Below are 8,920 nucleotides of genomic sequence, written 5' to 3'. Positions count from 1 at the left end.
TTCGCCCTCATGCTCGGCCGCCTGAGTTCGCCCGCTGTGGCCTTCGCCCCTTTATGAACTCTGCCTTGCCCCCGGGCCGTCCGCCCGAGACCCCCACCATGGACTCTGCCTTGCCCCTGGGCCGTCCGCCCGAGAACCCCTCAATGAACTATGCCTTTCCTGGGCTGTTCCTTCACTGAGGATCTTCGTCATTCTGACAGGGAGGCAACTGCAGTTATTACACTTCGTTTTTTGAAATATGTGTAACTCTAGTCTATTAATATAAAACCCACACTGCTCAAACTTCGTTACTTTTCCTAAAATGTGTATATTTATCTATTTTTTTTCATTAACATAAAATAAATCTCACGTACCCCCTGCAGTACTCCAACGTACCCATAGGTGTCCGCGTACCCCCATTTGAGAACCACTGCTCCATAGCAACGGTCATTACAGTCTTTGAAAGCGGTCTGTTCCACTGGATTTACAATGTGTCACATGTTCTGAAATCATAACTTTATTTAGCCTCCGTATTGTTTAGGGTTGAATGTGGCCCGCGAAACATTTTTGGATTCTTAAGTGGGCCCTGAGTTGAAAAAGGTTGGGAACCGCTGATCTAGGGAATAAACAATATGTGCACAGTTGAAATACTTTAAAACACTTGAACTTATAAAAGCAGGGATTTCTCTGCCACATGTGGAAGCCCCTCTTTAGTTTCTCACCTGCTGAGCCAAGAGTAAAATGCTTTTGTGTGCACAAGCTAGAGGAGGACAGCTAACAACGGTGTGATTTTGGTGACAGTACGACCACCCTTGACAAAGTTATAGTGGGGGTGCCAAACCAGGCAGCTGCACCACCCTCTACTCTAAGTGATGATGTCACGCTCTCTAGCCCTGAAGAGTCCATCCCATAGACAACCATTATATAATCTACAACGTCCTGTACATTTACCAAAATGTAAACGTTGATGAGTGAGAAACTCTAAAAGATATAAAAAAGCTGAATACAAATGTAATAGCTGAATGTTTTGTGACCGTTTCAAAGTTGGAATGAAGTCTGTAGCTGAAAGTATTCTGAAGGAGCAGCATTTTAAACACAGTGTATGTAAAAGAGGATTTGAAGGATACTCCCATTGGGTTACATTGTACAAATAAAAGTTTAAAAAGCGGTATATTTTTAAAAAGTATAAATGTCAAAAACAAGAAAAGTCATAGCACACATGTCCTGAAGGAGCTGAACATTTTAATATGTGAATGGTCTCTGTAGCTGAAAGTATGCTGAAGTAGTTAGACGGCAAAATCTGGTTGAAATAATCAATCAACAACTTTATTAATCCCCAAAGGGGCAATTGGTTGTGAGCAGCTTATGTCATGTACACAGGCAGGAACATACAGGAAGAAAGCACAATAATAAGATGTGGAAGAATAAAGATTTGAAGAACAATAGTTGAACAGCATTCACACTAATAAGTATGTTGAATAGTAGACTGAGTGTGGCTTCACCAGTCACACACAGTTACATTATTGCACATCATGTGAACAACATCTTGTTCTTTTTCCTTTCTTAATTCTGAGAGCCATGTTCATGCTCAACTCTGACTGCATTTTACACATGTCTGCACAGCCCTCCACTTTAAATATAATTCACTGTAATTTGTCATATATTAATTATCCTTCTGTTTTAGTGTTTTAGCTTTTAAGGTCTTTTAAATGTAAATTTGGTGTAAATACTCCTTAATATTATCTTTATATTTTGTACCTACTATGGCCACTTATTTTCTTAGATTGTTTATGTTCGTACCACCAGACACCAAAGCTAATTCCTTGTATGTGTCAAAGTATCTGCAAATAAACTTGATTCTGATTCTGATGTACGTCTGCTAGTCCTAAAGCCTCTGCTTTGCACTGGTGGTCTCAGGGGGGGTCAGGGGTCAAATCATGTTCAAACTAAACGTCTCTTGGATGTTCCTGCTGTTTTTGGTTTCAATAATGGAACAAAAAAACATTTCAGGAAACTTCAATGAAACTGGTTGTTAGAAAACCTGAAGTTTTGAACTAAGATGTGAATTTGAGGTTAACTAATGGATCAGTTCATTGATTGATGTGAATAAGAGGGTTTTAATCAGCCACAGTTTAACATTTGAAAGACTTCATTAGATTGATCTTTGTCATTTTGAATCAGGATCTTTATAATAATGATTAAATAATAACTCCAGAGAGGCCAGAGATGCTCCTGCTGTGAAGCACACCGAGTGGAGACATGTGGGGAAAAGCTAAAGAGCGTTTGTTGATTTAATTCGGGGAAGCAGAGATCACAATAAGGTTTGTGTGTAATGCTGCTTTTACATAGAATGTGTTTTGGACTGGGTTTAATCTCATTAATCCATTAACATCTGTATATTTAAGAATAAGAAGTGAATAGTGCTGGGTGGGTTCCTGTCAGCTCTGAGTTCAGTGGGCTGTGTCAGTCTCTTCCTCTTCAGCAGCTGCAGGTGGTTCCTGCTGTAACAGCTCAGAGTCTCTGCAGTCTGACTGAGGGAGGTTTTTGTACGACGACAAATCACTGTGTGAACACGCCACCACTGTGGTAACTCTGACAGTAATAAACTGCTGCATCTTCAGCCTTCAGTCCAGTGATGGTCATAGAGAAGTCAGATTTGCTTCCACTGCCACTAAACCGAGGTTCTGTTCCTGATTCACGTGTGCTCACTTGTCTTATTAAGAGCTTTGGAGGCTGTCCAGATTTCTGTTGATACCAGGCCATACAATCCTTACTACCGCAGTTGGGATAAACATCAGGGTTGGTTTTACAGGTGAGAGTGACGGTGGATCCTGGAGCAGACGTCTCGACTGCAGGCTGAGTCACAGTCACCTGACCGCTGCATCCTGCACACAAAAACAGATGATTGATTTCTCAGCAGAAAGAAAGGAGAGGAAAGGCAGCACATGATGTTTGAAATGTTGCTGAGTGAATGAACCTGTGAAACAGCAGCAGGCCAGCGTCCAGATGAGGATGGTGATGAGAGTCATGGTGCTTTCTGCTGACTGACAGATGTGAGTCCTGCAGTGTTGAACTCACAGGACTATAAACCTTCTCAGTTCACTGGAGGATCAGCTGACCATGCAAAGCCTCCTCTCTATGGAAATGATGTCTCTGCTCTCAGCACACTGAAGGCAACGTGGGACACGAAACCAGGAGGAACACTGTCTGGATTTACACCGTCTATCATCTGAATGGAAGAACATATTTATATCAGGAGTGGAGATGAGGATTTGAGTTTGTCTCCACTGTGGTTGGTATGATATGTCTGTTTGTCTGACATTAACATACATACAGAGATTCACTGTAGATAAATAACATGTTTCAGTTCTGTTTCAAATACATTTGTTAATAACTATTATTTCAAAGCCTCATGTTCATTTAACCGTGTAGAAACTAATATAAAACTGACAAAGTTAGTTGTGTAGCAGACTGTAATGGTTTCTCTGCCAGGTGTAGAAAAGTGATGAAAAATGACATAAATCATTTTAATTCTTCCAGATATGTAATCCATATCTTTAGAAAAGCTTTGTTGATTTAAAAACTGTATATGTGTCTCTGTTATCAGTGAGATCAGGGAGCTCTCTCAGTGATACATGCTTGTTGACAGAGCAGGAGGTTTTTGTACGGCCACTCAATGAGTTTGTATCACTGTGGTGCACTTTTGGTGGAGGAACCAAACTCATCGTTGACTGTAAGTACCAGAGATTTATATTTTATACAACTTTTAGCAAATATATAACTTTCATTAATTATTAAATGAGACTCAACTTCACATTTTTTTAGATTCCATTTTTATATTTTGTATTAAGCTCCTCTTGTAATCTGAAAGGAACCTTTGCAGACTTCTATATCAATTGTTCGTTTCTTACAAATACATTTTTTAAAGCAAATAACTTGTTTATTTTCTATATTATATTTTATTTATTATCATAACAAGTTTATACTAAAAAAATGTATTTATTAAGATTTGTTAAAGCGTGACGTCTCCGCCACATTCAGTTTTACATTTGTAGTTCACAATATTGTATTTATTTACATCATTTATCTATTGTATATTAAAATATCAACTATTTTGTTGAATTCAAGTTAAATATGGATTCATTTTAAACGTGTGATTGTATCAGTTAATGCAGCTTGTCGTCGTGTTCACGGTTCATTGATTTGACATGCAGTGAAAAGGAAGTGAAAGAGACAGATGATAAATGTTTGAACTGTTTTCACTTGAGACGTTCAGCTCTGTCAGTTTAAAGAACATCATCACACATGTGAAGATATTCAATCATTATTAACTATGAATCTTTAGCTTGCACACTTTACACAAAGTCAGTCATTCACACTTGAATCATGTGGGTTTCTGATCCTGAGTGATTTATGAGAGTAACAGCAGCACAACTTATTCTGTTTTATTTGATGAAATATAAGGATTCAAGGATTCAAGGCTTTTCTTGTCATGTGTACATAGCTACAGTGCAGATACTTCAATGAGCATCTGAGGTCACAGGCTCCTCCAGCAGAGCAGCACAATAACACAGATACAATAGAGCAAGGAGAGTCTACATACAAGTCATTGGAATATGATATATTAGATAAATAATGTGTAAGTTGGAAACAGATAAATGTTATGGATGTTCTTTTAAAAGAAAACACAAGTTTGTTACTTTTCCTCATCATCATCATCATCATCATCATCATCCTCATCATCATCAGCTTTATTGAAGAGACTCAAGGTCTATTTTTAAAACACGTACAACACTCAAATGTAAATTAAAAAAGGCAGTGATACCAATGTTTCCACAGAGGTGACTGGTATCGTAAAGTACTGACACAAGGATTTGACAGCAGCAAAATGACAACATCAAAAAAGGACCTTATAATCAAGTTTTCTCTCTAATGTCTCCCTTTTCCTCCCCCCTCCCTCCCTGCTCCAGTGGGTGTGCAGCGACCCACCCTGAGCGTCCTTCCCCCTTCCAGAGAGGAGCTGCAGCAGGGCAGTGCCACCGTGGTGTGTCTGGCCAGCGGGGGCTTCCCCTCCGCCTGGAGGCTGGGCTGGAAGCTGGGGGGCAGCAGCAGCTCCTCAGGGGCGTCCCACAGCCCGGAGGTCCTGGGGAGCGACGGCCGCTACAGCTGGAGCAGCACCCTGAGCCTCTCTGCAGATCGCTGGAGGGGGGCGGGCTCAGTGAGCTGTGAGGCCAGTCTGAGTGGACAGAGCCCTGTCACTCTAAGCATGGACCCTTCCCGCTGCTCGGAGTAGAGCATCACTTCCTGTCTGGAGAGGAAGCAGCTTCTTTGGTGGAGATCTTCATGAAGACACACATCTCCTCTGCTCACATGTTGCTGCTGTCTCTGCTCAGTTTTTAGTGTTGCTCTCTAATCCTCACTTCCTGCATATTCTCCTGTTTGTTCATCAGCTCACAATTCAACTGGATTTCATTTGTTTCACTCCAACAGAAACTCATCATTAATCTCAAATGTGGCGTGAGCTTTAAACCATCATTAAATAAAAATGTTGATTAAAATGAGACACTGTCTTTGTATTTCTTTAATTCATATGTTCATTGTGAGAAAGATGTATGAATACCTTCAGTATTAAACCTTGTATTATATTAATATAATTTATGACTGTTGGACAGTTTCTTTTATTTATTTTTATTATTTTATTCTGCTAAATTCATACAAACACACAAAGATTAACACAATTAGCAGAAGCGGGAGGGCCGAAGCATAGCTGATGGGAAGTAGCCCTCCTGTGAATCATCCTAATATAACATTGGCATTATTGCGTCAAAAACGTATAGAAATGAAGGAGTACAAAGAAATAAAGAAAACTGGAGAAAAATAAAAATAAAAGTTAGGGTAAGAACAAAATTAATCATATATAGGTATATATAAGAAAAACTATAGGGTCATTTTCTGCACATGTCAATAGAAGTTTCAACTTCCATTTTTGAAAATGAAAATACTATATAAATATGTACATATGTACACATGTACTTGGCAAATGAATAATGATAATAATAATATATGCATATAAACATTATGAACACTTATTTTCAAGTGACTTTTTTTACATTCATATGTTCACACATACACACAATATACACATGTTCAAGTGTATAAGTACACACATGCACTCATATACACCAATACAAATATTGCAAGGCAATTTCCAGGGCTGAAATAATAATTCAGCCCTGTAACGATGAAAATAAAGAAGAAGGACTAAATAAATGTAAAGTAATGTAGACCATATTAAATAAATAAACAAACTGAGAAGGTATTAGTTATTACAAAAATAATAATAATAATAAAGAAAAAAGGATTCCGGGAATACCCAATATTTGTTAGCTGGAGAAATCTGCAAATAGAATATTTTTTTATTAATTTTTGAATTGTTGATGACAAGTGATACTTGAAAGGTCTGGGTGAAGTCCATTGCACGTTCTAACGCCGTTTATGGATCAGCTGTGATTTGATGGTTGTTCTACAGGGCTTGCTACACAACCAGTCAAGATGCCTAGCTGGGTATTTCCTGACTGTGGTTTGGAACTGCTTTTGAATGTTAGTAGGCATTTGGTTATGGAAAATGTTGTGCATAATCAGTACTGTTTTAAGCTTTACTAAGTCAACACATTTTAATAGATTGAGTTTTTTAAATATTCAATCTATTAAAATACACAGTGGAGTGTAAACAACAACATTGAGTGTTTACAGTACTTCAAATGATTTAAATTGTGTTGCGTATGTTTGGACTGCTGTAATATCATTAATTGTTTTGTACAGCCATTCATAAAGTTACTGTTAAATATATGTTGATATCAGTGGCTATAGTTCAACAAGAATCTAACTTTCCCAGCTCACTCATAAAGAGACTGAATCTAATGACATTAATATAGTTTAAACAATAAGATAAAGCTTTGGATATTTATTGTTTAATTGGTAATGAAATTGACGTGGTGGTGAAGGAAAGTTACTACACTGTTTTATCGTGATAAAGAATTTGATCCTGATGTGAACTTGATTTTTAGTGAGACAGAAAGTTTATGGCTCATAAATAAGATCAGCCTTTAATCTGAGCTGAGAGTAGATGTTTAGATATTTAAGAATAGATTTTTTCAACATAGTGTGAATATGGAGTTAGTGTTTGGTGAAGTTCCTGTCAGCTCAGTGTTCAGGGTGACATTAATATAGTTTAAACAGGGTGTTGAAGAGTGTCTGTGAGTGTGTTTCAGCTTTATCTGGATTCATGGTGGTTCTGCTTGATGACTCTTGTGTTCACTGGACCAGTTCTCCTCCTCTCAGTCTCTTCACCTCTGCAGCTGCAGCAGGACGCTTCACTTCAGACTGAAGGAGGTTTTTGTACGGCTCTAAATCACTGTGTGAACACGCCACCACCATGGTTGCCAAAACAATAGTAATCTCCTGCATCAACATCCTTAACGTTACTGATGGTTAAAGTGTACTGAGTACCAGATCTAGTACCACTGAATCTAGGCTCAGTTCCAGAGAACAGAGTTGATGATGAGTATATAAGAAGTTTAGGAGCCTGTCCAGGTTTCTGAAGATACCAACTGAGATCAGCACCAATATCTGAGCTCCCTGTAGCGCTGATGGTCACAGTCCCTCCAGGACTAACAGTCTTGGATGTGTCAGTCTGAGTCAGGAACTTGTTGGCAGAAGACTCTGAAATGAGAAGTGAAATGTTAGATAACCAACAACATGGAGCAGCAGTTTAAATGATAACAGAAAGAGTTAAAGACAAAGCACATTGGATGCAAACATGAAAAGAAAAGACAAACATTGAACCACACATACATTACTCCTATCATTTCAGATGATACATTTTCAAAGTCTCTCACCCTGACACAGAAAGCCCAACATGACAAGCAGAGTTACTGACAACATGATCTCCAGTTTTCAGGATGAGTGCAGGAACACGGTTCAGACTCTACGTGACACAAGACCTTAAAGCTGTGAGGAGCAGTGAAGCATTACAATCATGCAAATGACATTTCACACGTCACACAGACACCTGTCCTTGAGAAATAGAGAGAGAGAGGAGGTGGAGGAATTAGAGGCTACATCTCCCTGTGGACTCATGGAGAACATGTAGAAACTTTCTGTTCCTCAACTCTCTGCTGTTTCTGTCTGTTCAGTTTACCAAAGGCCTCTGTGCTTAATAACATAAATATAAGAGATATACTTTATTCCAGGTTCAGAACAACTTCATATTGATGTGAGATTGAATCTGTTCTCCACCTTTAGCTCTTTTCATGATCCCTTACTTGGTGCAGGGACCTGGAGCTAAACGCTCTCAATCAGCCCCACCGGCCCCCATCACTCTGAGGGACTCCCCAGTCTCTGCTGTGGAGTCTTTCTGCTTCCTGGGCACCATCATCACCCAGGACCTCAAGTGGGAGCAGAACGTCATGGTCTCAGCTTTCATTCATACGCTGATGACTAGGGATGTAACGATACCAAAAACTCACGGTAGGATATTTATCGCGATATTGAAACATAAAGAAAAAAAATGTGAATCTTTTTTTATTTTTATTAAATAATAAATATGATTTGTACAGCATTTTTGTAGGATAGCAGCAACGTGACACATAACACAAAACAGAAACATATAAAATACAGAGAACATAACTAAAAAAATAAAAGACAAAAAAGCAGTCCCTACATTGTGCACATTAGGACAGTAAGAAAGGTACACTACTATACTGCAAGAGCAGCTGGTGGTAAGGACCTCAGACAACTTCAATTTAAAACAGGCTATAGGGACAGGTGCCCTCAGTTTGAGGCTTGATTGAAGGTCGTTCCAAGACCAAGGACCAGAATAAAAAAGACTCCTTTTTCCAGCCTCACACCGCACAGCACACTCTAAAAACAAATGCCTCGG

The 8,920-nt window shown here is 38.9% G+C and overlaps 2 gene segments (V, D, J or C); one reads left to right on the top strand and one right to left on the bottom strand.

Annotated features, from left to right (window-relative positions):
- Window positions 1–2,538: 2,538 nt before the first annotated feature.
- On the bottom strand, window positions 2,539–3,008 carry LOC307046476 (immunoglobulin kappa variable 4-1-like). The segment is given in 2 exons: window positions 2,957–3,008; window positions 2,539–2,864 (listed from the first exon to the last, which is right to left on the bottom strand).
- A 1,606-nt stretch (window positions 3,009–4,614) lies between these two features.
- LOC307046475 (immunoglobulin lambda constant 6-like) lies at window positions 4,615–5,272 on the top strand. The segment is given in 2 exons: window positions 4,615–4,618; window positions 4,950–5,272.
- The last annotated feature ends 3,648 nt before the right edge of the window (window positions 5,273–8,920 follow it).

This window comes from Notothenia rossii, assembly GCF_949606895.1.
Source record: "Notothenia rossii genome assembly, chromosome: 7".
In the NCBI taxonomy this organism is placed as follows: Eukaryota; Metazoa; Chordata; class Actinopteri; order Perciformes; family Nototheniidae; genus Notothenia; species Notothenia rossii.
Note: the sequence above shows the minus strand (reverse complement) of the source record. Positions and strands in the feature narration are given on the sequence as shown.